Source organism: Elephantulus edwardii, unplaced genomic scaffold (genome assembly GCF_000299155.1).
Source record: "Elephantulus edwardii isolate Elephantulus edwardi_28Jun2011 unplaced genomic scaffold, EleEdw1.0 scaffold00025, whole genome shotgun sequence".
NCBI lineage: Eukaryota > Metazoa > Chordata > Mammalia > Macroscelidea > Macroscelididae > Elephantulus > Elephantulus edwardii.
The window spans coordinates 22,679,195-22,689,409 of NW_006399775.1; the positions used below are offsets into that span (position 1 = coordinate 22,679,195).

Here is a 10,215-nt window from a genome sequence, read left to right on the forward strand (position 1 = left end):
GGTTGCACCATTTTACACTCCCACCAACAGTAAATAAGGGTTCCAGTTTCTCCACAACCTCGCCAGCATTTGTTGTTTGATGCTCTGTTAAATTTTGCTATTCTCTTCTTGAGTTACCCTTTGAAATCTGTTCAGTAATTTTACTTCTGCATCTCTTCCCACTGTTTTGACTTCTTGACTTTCCAAGGCAATGTCCAGGGCCTCATGTGACATTCATTACAGTCTTTGTGTTGTTTGTGTTTTTGTTTTGGTTTTTTTGTTTTTGGGGTTTTATTTCTTCATCCTCCTTTAGTGATGGTTTGCTCACTTCATGGATAATGACCTTGATAGATTATGAGAATGACACAGGACAGAGTGAGATTTAGGTTCATTATTCATAGGGTTGCTCAGAGTTGTAATTGGCTCAGTATCACAGAGTAATAACAAACTGTTTTTTGTCATTGTGTATTGCCGAGTCAAAATCAACCGATAGCTGACTCTCCAGAGAGTTTTCAGAAGCAGTTAGTCACATGGAAAGAGATTAACTATCCTTCTCTACGGAAAGAGCTGGTGACCTCAAACCACATGCATATGGGACGGAAGTGCAGCTTCTTGCCACTAGGCCACCAGAGCTCCCTAATAACAACATATACGTCATAAATTAAAAAGAAAAGATAAGATATAACTGGGGAAACACAGTTCCTTTAACCCTCAGCAGCTCAAATATACCTTAACACTACAGTATTCTGAAATTCTGACAAACTCACCATGAGTTGATGTAGTGTGAACTCTGGCTCATACTGATCCCATGTGTGTCACAATAGAATTACCCTGTATAACTTTCAGTGACTGATATCTTAGAGGTTAATCATTAAGGCCTTGCTCTTTTTTAAATGAAGCATCACTACATGGATTCAAATTTCCACCCTTTTGAGTACCAGTAAATTACATTTTTTAATAGAATTTATGGACTCAAATGTACTAACACATGTGTGGTTTTATTGTTTCTTTTTCCTTCTAGATTTTGTCTCTCACAAACATGGGCTCAGAAAAGAGAGGTTTTGCAGTAAAAAGAATGGTATCAATATCCTAAACACTACTAAGAATACTATGACCAACTGTTAAACGTATTAGAGTTTATATGTATGACAAGTAGAAAGATTAGTATAGGAGAAAGAATAGATTTGAAGTCAAAGCATCTAAATTTAAAGTCCTCCAAACTCTACCAAGGGAGTGCTGGTAGTCTAGTGGGTAAGAAGTTACACTGTCTCAACTTAAAGGCACATGCTCTGAATCTACAACTGTTCCTTGGGCGAATGATCAGCAAATGTCTACTGTCCAATATGCATCCTCTGAAAACCCATCTGGAGATTCAGCTCTCCAGAGTACTGAAGAACAACAACATCAGGTGGAGGCTAACATGAGCCTGATCCAGGCCATAGTTTTTGTAATTGCATGCTATGTGTTGGAGAGGTGGAAAGTTACTAGGGGTGATAGAAAGAGAATTGATGCCTTTGAGCTGTGGTGCTAGAGAAGAGTTAATATACCATGGACTGCCAGGAGAACAAACAAGTTTGTCCTGGAGAGAATGAAACCAGGCTGCTCCTTAGCAGCAAGGATTCTGAACCTTTATCTGACATACTTTGGACATGTTGCAAGGACAGACCAGATTTTGGAGAGGGACATCATGTTTGGGAGAGTGGAGAGACAGCGCACAAGAAAAAGACCCTCGATGAGATGGACCTCTTCTGTAATTGGAGTCATGAGAGTAGGTGTGTCAGAGACAGTGAGGTTAGCACAGGATTGAGTAGAGTTTAGGGCTCTTGTACGTAGTGTCGCTATAAGTCACAAGTGACTCGATGGCACATAAAAACAACAATAACATGCATCCACTTCCTAAGCAGTATGCCTCTGGAAACTCTATCAACTTTGAGAAACTATGATAGTTATAGAGAGGCTTCATGTCTTTTATTGACAGGGTCTTTATGAGTCATGCTAGACTTGATGGCAGTCAAGAACAATTATGTGCTGTTGAGATGTAATGTAAACTGAAAGTATATTCTTCAATCTTATCATCAAGTTCTTCAAGTCTTTTTCACATTGTGTAACCAAGATTATGCCATCTGCATAATACAGTTTGCTGATAAATCTTCCTCCAATCCTCACACCATATTTTTTATACATAAAGAATATATACAGTCCAGCGTCTCAAATCATTTGCTCAGGATGAAAATGGATTAGGTTTGGAGAAAGGAAACTTGAAGCACATCATTCTTGATTTTAAAACATGCACTGCTTCCAAAATGGGTTACATCTCAACATCAAGAACACAAAAATCTTCATCTCTGGACCTAAGGAAAATGTTATGATACATGGAGAGAATATTGGAATTGTCAATTATATAATTTTACTTAGATCAAATTAACACATGTGATAGCAACAGTTAAGAAATCAAAAGACATATTTCATTGGGAAAATCTGTCAAAGACCTTGCCAAAGTACTAAAGATCAGCAATGTCAGTTGAAGATTAAGTAGCTCCTTTTTTCAAGCCGTAATATTTTAATTTCTGTGCATCTAAAAGTTGGACAATAAAATAAGATGACAAAAAATTATGCCTTTGAGTTGCGGTGTTGGAGAACAGTACCAAATATTCCATGTACTGCCAAAAGAACAAACAGATACATCTTGGAGGAGGTGCAAAAGAGTATTCTTTAAAGGCAAAGACAGTGAAATGTTGTTTCACATGAATTGGGCATATTATCAGAAGGATTCAGGTCTTGGAAAAATTCATCATGCTTGGAAATGTGGAGGGTAGCATAAGTGATTAAGACCCTGGACAGGCCATACTGACACTGTGGCTGTAAAAATCATGTCTGAGGTCATGAGGGTGGTATAGGAGATGACAACACTGTGATTTCTGGTGTATAGGCTCACTATAAGTTGAAGGCACATAACAACAATTATTTACCAGATATTCTAAATATCCTCTCATATTTAATCATAACACAGTGAGAGAAGTGTTAAAGATCTGCATTTTCAGGCAAGAAACTAAGATCAGAGAGATTAATGATGTATTGACAGATGTTGAACAAACCAAATCTGTTTGATGTAGACTGAAGTTTTTCCCCATCTCCTAAGTTCTGCTTTCCTAGGATGTCTGATGGGATGGTGGGAGTAACTTGGTTGTTAACTGGATTTAAACTATGTTTATCTTCTTGCAAAAAAAAAAATATCATTAGCATATTTCAAATGGGAAGAAACTTAATATTACTTCACAATTCTTTTAATTACATTTCCCCCTCAAAATTCTAATGAAATGATTTTGCATTTACATATCTTTAATGATGTTTCAATCATCCGTTATGAATATAGGCAATTTGCAAATATTATTCAACACACTCAGATGTCTACTGTTTATGAATTGCAATTTTTATTAGATAATTGACTAATTAAATCTGGCTTAGAGCTGAGTTAGTTAAGCATGCCCCATAGATTCCATTTTTATTTCTGTTCAAGTCTAAAAGTTCTCTATATCCTGTACTATAAATTCTAAATATAGACCCATTGTACTCTCAGAGCTTTAAATTTAGCTCTTTGGTGCATTTCTCCACATTACGTATGCTAAAATCATATGGATACAAAGGCAAACTGAGTGACATTTCGCATCACAAGTGTTATCAAGAACTGGTCAATGTATTTAAAGTGATATGAGTGCAATTAAATGTTACTTTCTCTCAGGCCATTTCTCCAGAAGATTTTGGGGTTTTATTTATAAATCCTTATAGTTAATTTTCTAAAGATATAAATCATTAAGTCAATATCTGAAGTTCATAGGATACTTCCAAGGATTAGGAAAAAAGAAACTCCAGAGAGAAAAAAAATCTGAAAATGCTTTTGTTTCTTTGGATTTGTTTTTACAATATACAATATTCTCTATTTTTATAAGGGAGCTCTTGAGATCTACTAGGTGAGTTGAGCCTCCAACTCAAAGGCAGCGTTTTCAAATATGCCAAGAAATCCTCAGGAGAAGAATGGGTAATTTCCTTCCATGTGTTTTGTAGCCTCTGAAAAGTTGCTGAACGTTAGCTGTAAGTCAGTTCTGATTCAACAGCAATGAGTTTGAGTTTTGTGTTAGGGATAATTTGTCAGGCTTGACTAACTAATCTGACATTTAAACACATTTCATTATTAAATACACAGCTGATTTTCTAAGCAGTCCACACTGAATTTTGATAAACAAAAAAAATTAATGATATTTTGGCTGAATTTCTTCTTATAAATTAACACTAGTAACATCAAGATACATTCTTAATTACTTCATCTCTTGATACAATTCTTGTAGACCAGTCAAAAATATTTTTGCATAGAAAAGATGCAAAATAGTCAATGAGTGTTGCAAACAACTTCAGGATAACATCAAAAATACATCTAGGAATGTAAGGAGTACCACAAATAGACAAACAATTGTATTTTCATACAGAATTTTATGAACTCTCTTCTACTAATATAATTCCTCACTAGTATATTAAACCATGATAATAATCCCAGTGGTATATTAACACTTTAATTGCACAATGTTTTAAATTTTTAGCAACTGGTAAATTTTGAGAGGTAATATTTAAAGAAAAGACATTATACTGGGAAAGGTAGAGATGATCAGAGAAAGAGAGGAAAACCGTCAATAAGATGATTGATATAGTGACTTTAATGATAAGCTTAAGAATATGAGAGATCATGAGGACCGTGAAGAAACGAGCAAGGTTCAGATCTATTGTTTATAGCTTCACTGTGAATCATAGTCAACTTGGCCTGACTTAACAACAATGTAACCTGAGAACATCTAACAACAATAATGTGGAACGAAACAAGAAACTTAGCAATATGTCTATTTTAAGTGAAATTCACAAATGTAATGGTAACCATAGCCATATCACCAAATGTAATAAAACCATAGACTTTGAGTACTCTTTGGCAATTTATTGTTTTAAAAAATGTAATATATACTTTTTCATTTTTAAATAATATTTATAATTAAGAACATATTTTCCACTTAGTGGGTCAAATTACATATATATATATACACACACACACACATACACATATACACACACACACACTATATATATATATATATATATATATATATATATACACACAGACACAGACACATACAAAATGCCCTCCCGTATGATTTACTGTCTCTGAAAATGCAGTGAGTGTTAGGCCAGCTATGAATTGATTCTGACTTGAGAGTGCATAACAACGACTGGTCTACAACTGTGGACCAAATCTGGAACTAATTCCTGAATCCATTCTCGTCTATGGCTCTGGATTTCTAAAAGTATATGGAGATTCCTATGCCAAGTTTAAATTTAAATGGTCTAAAATGAATGTTCTTGGAAGTTGTTAAATTGGAGAAGGACAATCAGTAAATGAGGCATCTAAGGGGCACATTAAATGTTGCTAAGGGTTGCATAGGTAGTCTGTGGCCAGTTAAGGCCAAGGCACTTGTACTTGACACTTAATACCAATCAGATTTTGCTCATTTGAACCATGAGCTCATCACTGTAGAAGAAGGGAAAAAAATCTTAATAATACATAACACGTCCCTTCAAATTTATAGTATAATAAAGAAGAGAGATGAGCAAACAAGATGATTGTCACCAACGGACAAATGAAGATCTTGAATAGACATTTACAGAGCCCAGAGAGTGAAGCTGCACCATATAGAGATCAAGATGGCTTCATGGGGAAGATAGTATAGAGACACACTTGGGATGAGAAAACTCTCAATTTCATTCAAGATTCTCCTGGAGAAGCCAGAGAGATTTCTTCCAGCATTTTCCCTCAGCAGGATTAAACCAAGGATTCAATTTCATTTTAATTGCATTAAATCCCAGAAGATCAGGAAAATTGCAAATGAAGTCCCCGAGGTGAAAAGACAGTACAAGTATTGGTTTCATGCTTAACTGAAGCAGATACTATAAACTCACTAATTAGCAGAGGCAGAAAGAATAATTCAGGATTTCATTTAATTGAAAGCTCATAACCTAGGACACAACAATTACTTAATTAGATCATTCTTACATTAATCTCTTTCCCACATACTTAGACATACTATCAAGTTAGTTTGCCACACCTAGGGATTTATTAATGTTTTCTTATCTGATTTCATACAGATCACCTAGTTCTATATACTCAGGAGATGGATTCTGCAATACCTGTTTCGAGTACCCATTATGAAGTCAGAAGAAATAGCTAAAGGTTAATATCAAAGTGTTAATATCAGACAAGGAGGCTGATTTTACTTCCCCTCCTTTTATCATTAGTTGCACTTCTAAACATTCTATTTCCAACCTTTCAACCTTGATAGTGATAAAGTTTTTTTAAGCTCTAGTTGTTGTATTATGTAAAGGTATTTTTCAGCACATAGACCTTTATTTGAAGTATAAATATTGGAAATTGTGGTAATGCTGGAGTCATCTGAAGTGACCCTTTGTACAGAAGTTATATATACAGACTGTATTTCAGAGATAAACAATTTCTCTGAAATACAAAATATTAGTGCCAGTCTTGTAACATTCAATCAATCCCCTATTTTATGCTTATTAATTCCTCTCCTCCTCCTCCGCCTCCAGCACTCCTCCTTCTCCTCCTCCTCTTTCTTGTTATGTGCTGTTAAGTCATTTGCAACTCATAGAGACCCTACATAAAGAGCCCTAAACCTTGCTCTATCCTGTGCCAACCTCACTGTCTCTGACACATCTTCCCCCATTACCCCAATCACTGAATCAATCCATCTCTCATTGAGAGTCTTCCTCTCTTGTGCTCTCCCTCCACTCTCCCAAACATGATTTTCCTCTCCAAGGACTGGTACCTCCTTGCAACATGCCCAAAGTATGCCAGATAAAGCTTCAGAATCCTTGCCTCCAAGGAGCAGCCTAGTTTCACCCTGTCCAGAATGAATCTGTTTGTTCTACTATCAGTCCGTGGTATATTCAACAGTATTCTCTAGCACCACAACTCAAGGGCATCAATTCTCTTTTCTGTCATCCTTAGTCATTGTCCAGCTCTCTGACACATAGCACACAATTTGAATTTGTAGATGTACACAAGCTGGCTTGCTTTTGTGCGTGCATTTGAGTGTTTTAGACTAAGAAATGGTTAAATAGTCCTTTTTATTTCATTATATAATATAATTAATGTTTTCAGGTACTATATAATTGCATAAAAGAAAAATCAGAAATTTTAGTAAACAACCAAAATCTCCACAGTAACACAACTGTAGTTATGGGTTTTCCCCCTCATTTTCTTTGAACATTTCTGGATTCATATTCATATTTTGGGAAGCTATGGTTGCCTTTTTCATAGGAGGTTATATCAAAAAAGATATTTTTGGGATAGATGTACAATCTCCAGTCATGAAATTTACAGCCTCAGAGCAGGGGGATGAGGATGGGCACGGAGTGGGTGAGAGTTGGTGTTGAATCATGAGGTCGCACAATTTGATGGGTGGAGGGAGCGGTGGGTAAAGGAAATGAGAAAAATCCAGTGCGAAACTCAATGTGAACAAACTTTTTAAGTAAACCAGTATAAATTAAAAAGTTTATTTAACAAAAAAACTAACAGAGCCAGCTATGCGATGGTTCCTAATTGACAGGAGAGAGAAAGAAACTCATATTTTACAAATATTTTGAGTCCGCTGATATTGCTCTGTTGTATAAACATTACTTCAGCTTTTCCTACAAAATCTCATTCCTATTTTTCTCTAACATACACTATCACTTTTCCCCTTGCATATTGTCTTTTGTTTGGTATTTCGTACTACATGCTTTCATTCATTATTTTTTGTTGCATTGTTATTACAACAAGGAAACAGATCTTCAGTATACAATACAGCAAATGATTTTCCAGGCATGTGTCATCTTCAAGAAGTTGACATGCTTGAGTACGTAGGCTTCATGCTTTGTAACATATGTCTCATTTCAGCATTGTGCTGGACAGTATTTTAACACTAGAGTTTCCATTGGTTGATTTTCAGAAGCAGGTCACGAGGACTTTCTTCCTACTCAGTTTCTGCTTGTAAGCTCAACTGAAATCTGATCATCACAAATGATTCTGCTGGTATTTCAAATGTTTTCCAGTATCATAATACCAAGCAAACCATTATAGTATAGCAAACTGAAAGATGAGAAGCTGATCTTCTTGGTTTATGCTCATTTCATGTCTCTGTATCACAATTGGGTACTTCTTACAGTATTTTAACCATTTCCTCCCTCTGATCATGCTATTGCTCATTTAATAGATGACAAAATGTGAAACCAAAATTATTGCTGCTGAGTTGATATTTTTCACTTGGTGATCATCCATCAGAGTCCAAAACTGTCTTTCTTAGTAGTACTCGATTGCCCTAGTTTCTCCTGAAGAATAGCTAGCAAGTTTGATTAGCAGACCAACCTTTAGATAAGTTTTAGATTGGTAGCCCAATCATATAACCTATTGCATTATCACTGTTTCTATGACAGACAATAGAGTGATGTAAATATAACTTTTTTTAAATAACTTTTATATGCACTAGGAAACCAAGTGGGCTCTCTCGCTCTCTCTCTCTCACTCTGTGATACTACCTTGTGGTAGTCTGAAACTAAACTCACAGTATCTCCAAAGTATTCCTGATGTCACATTTTTTCCAGCCCATTAGTATTTATGTATTTACATTTAGTGCTATTCCCCTGGTGAAATTATTCTGTCTAATGCCAAGACTGAATACCTACTTTCTTTGTCTTTGTCTTTTGGGGTTTTTTTTGGGGGGGGGAGTGCTTAGACAGTAAGTTCATTTGGTAAATGCTGCTGGTAAGCATTATCCAAGAGCTACAAGATAGGAAAGAAGCTGTGACAGCTGAGGAGGCTTTTAGGGCTACAAATGGTCTCACACTGGAGAAGGCTCGGGGCTCTGGAGATACAGGAAGGGCTGCCCTCAGCCATTCAGCATCATACTGATGAGCTTGGCCCCACGGGGCCCCAACAGAATATGCCTCATAAATGCTTCATAGTTGATACAACTATTGCTGTCCTCATGCCCTACAATATCTCTACCTCTTCCCCTATCATCTTCTCAACCAGTGTTGACAAGGACATGCGGGATTTCAGCGCCCATGAACGTGCCATTCCCTTCCTTGTCAAACACCCAAAGTCCTTATACATAGTCCTCAGAAGTGCCCTGGTCCTTGTTCTTGGTCACGGTCTGCAGCAGAATCAGGAAGTGCTCACAATCCAGGACCTTCACATTCATTTCATCACTCTTAGGGTTTCCCAGGACCTTGAACATCTCTGCACTGGTGGGGTTCTGGCCCAGTGTCCTCATTACATCTTCACACTGGTTGGACAGGATCTTTCCATCACCTGTTTCAGTCAAACAAGTAGAAGGCCTCCTTAAATTCTGCGGTCTGGTCCTAAGAGAAGTCACACATCTTGAGTGCTCAAGTATTGGGAGCTTTTCCTGCAGTAATGCCTGAGTACCTACTTTCTTAGACACAACGAGTATGTTAGTCCTTTTTAACAACATAGCCTAATATCTGCAGGAGAAAGATGAAAAATTTCATTAAGATTTACAGCTTTGAAACCCAGTGGAAGGACGCTATGAGTTAGAATCAAGATTAAATGGCTGCAAATGAATTAAAAGGACATACAATTAATGAATTATTATACCTTCTATTCTGTAATGAACCGTAGTGGGATGTTTAGCAAGTGGAAAAATTCAGCAGTTCAAGTCCACCACCAGTCACAAAGATTTTTAGCCTCAAAAACATAGTAGAGGGGCAGTTTTGAATCACTTTGAAGCAGTTTCTTAATACTGTTGAGTCAGAACTGACTTGTAGCTGCTCTTCCATTGAGTTTACAAGGCTTTGAATCTCAAGTCAGAGACTGTCCATCTTTCTCTCCTGGAGCCACTGGTCATGTTGAACTGCCAGAGATGGGTCCTTTGGATTAGCAACACAAGGACCATTTTAAAGTTAACTTTTAAGGAAACCCAATAGAATAGCATTTAAGTTGGTTAGATACGAAATAACAAGTTTAAACCTTTTCAATCTGGTTCAACTCTCTGCAGAATATTTGCATTTCTGAAGCAGGAGTGACATCCACTTCCTAAACAACATGAGTCTGGAAACTCTATGAACTTTGGTAAATGCCAATAGCTTTAGAAATGCTTCTATCCTGTTCATAGGGTCGCTATG

At 36.6% G+C, this 10,215-nt stretch overlaps 1 pseudogene; it reads right to left on the reverse strand.

Annotated features, from left to right (window-relative positions):
* Positions 1-8,957: 8,957 nt before the first annotated feature.
* Positions 8,958-9,450, reverse strand: LOC102862491 (annotated as a pseudogene).
* Between the last annotated feature and the right edge of the window lie 765 nt (positions 9,451-10,215).